Source organism: Octopus bimaculoides, chromosome 2 (genome assembly GCF_001194135.2).
Source record: "Octopus bimaculoides isolate UCB-OBI-ISO-001 chromosome 2, ASM119413v2, whole genome shotgun sequence".
NCBI lineage: Eukaryota > Metazoa > Mollusca > Cephalopoda > Octopoda > Octopodidae > Octopus > Octopus bimaculoides.
Genome location: NC_068982.1, coordinates 65,444,645 through 65,445,899, shown reverse-complemented (window position 1 = coordinate 65,445,899; position 1,255 = coordinate 65,444,645). Strand labels below are relative to the sequence as shown.

General features: G+C 41.0%; 1 protein-coding gene across 5 annotated transcripts in view; it reads left to right on the top strand.

Annotated features, from left to right (window-relative positions):
* The window catches only part of LOC106868681 (tyrosine--tRNA ligase, cytoplasmic), a 79,480-nt gene that overhangs the window by 51,431 nt on the left and 26,794 nt on the right, over nucleotides 1-1,255 (top strand). The window lies entirely within an intron of this gene.

Below are 1,255 nucleotides of genomic sequence, written 5' to 3'. Positions count from 1 at the left end.
ATGCACACTGACATTACACATCCATCAGAGCATACTGGCATCATTCCTTGCGAGCTTACGCATGTCCTCAGCAGTCATGGCCCATGTTTCACTGACATGTAGCATGGCTGTTCATACACATGCGTCATACAGTCTGCCTTTTACTCTGAGCGAGAGGCCCTTTGTCACCAGCAGAGGTAAGAGCTCTCTGAACTTTGCCCAGGCTATTCTTATTCTAGCAGCTACACTTTCAGTGCACCTTCCCCCACTACTAACTTGGTCACCTAGATAACGGAAGCTATCAACTACGTCTAGTTTTTCTCCCTGGAATGTGGCAGGAGTTGTTTTCTGCACATTTTCAGTATTTATTGCACCTGAACGTCTGCCACATACAAAAACTAACTTCCTAGTTAACTTTCCTTTGATATTGCTGCACCTCTTATGTGTCCATAGCTTACACTGGGTACATCTTATAGAGCTTCTACCTATGCCTGTTCTACAGATCGAGCAGGGCCAACACACTGATTCAGACTGCCTCTGACTCACTATATATACGTAAATGTTGAACAATGAAATGAGTGCTCAACACTGCATTGGCAGATATATAGTTTCTTTATTTGTGAATTAAGGCTACCATTGGCTTCATGTTAAGAAAAGTAGGAAAACATCCTTGTGCTTTAATTTTTCAAGCTGATCACATTGAGAAAGGTGTTCACCTCCATTTTGGAAAACAGTCTCACTTCATTCACAGAATTTCTCATAAATTCACGTAAATTTATGAGAAATCACATGAATGAAGCGAGACTGTTTTTCAAAATGAAGGCAAACACCTTTCTTCATGTGATTAACTTGAGAAATTAAGACACTAGAATATTTTCCTACTTTTCTTAGCATGAAACCAATGTAGCCTTAAATCACAAATAAAGAAAATATCTTGCTTACTAATCACATGGTTCCGGGTTCAGTCCCACTGCATGGCACCTTGGGCAAGTGTCTTCTACTACAGCTTCAGACCGACCAAAGCCTTGTGAGTGGAATTGCTAGACAGAAACTGAAAGAAGCCTGTCATATATATGTGTGTGTGTGTGTGTATGTTTGTGTGTCTGTGTTTGTCCCCCCACCATTGCTTGACAACCAATGTTGGTGTGTTTACATCCCCATAACTTAACAGTTCAGCGAAAGAGAACAATAAAATAAGTACTAGGCTTATAAAGAATAAGTCCTGGGGTCGATTTGTTCGACTAAAGGCGGTGCTCCAGCATGGCCACTGTCAAAT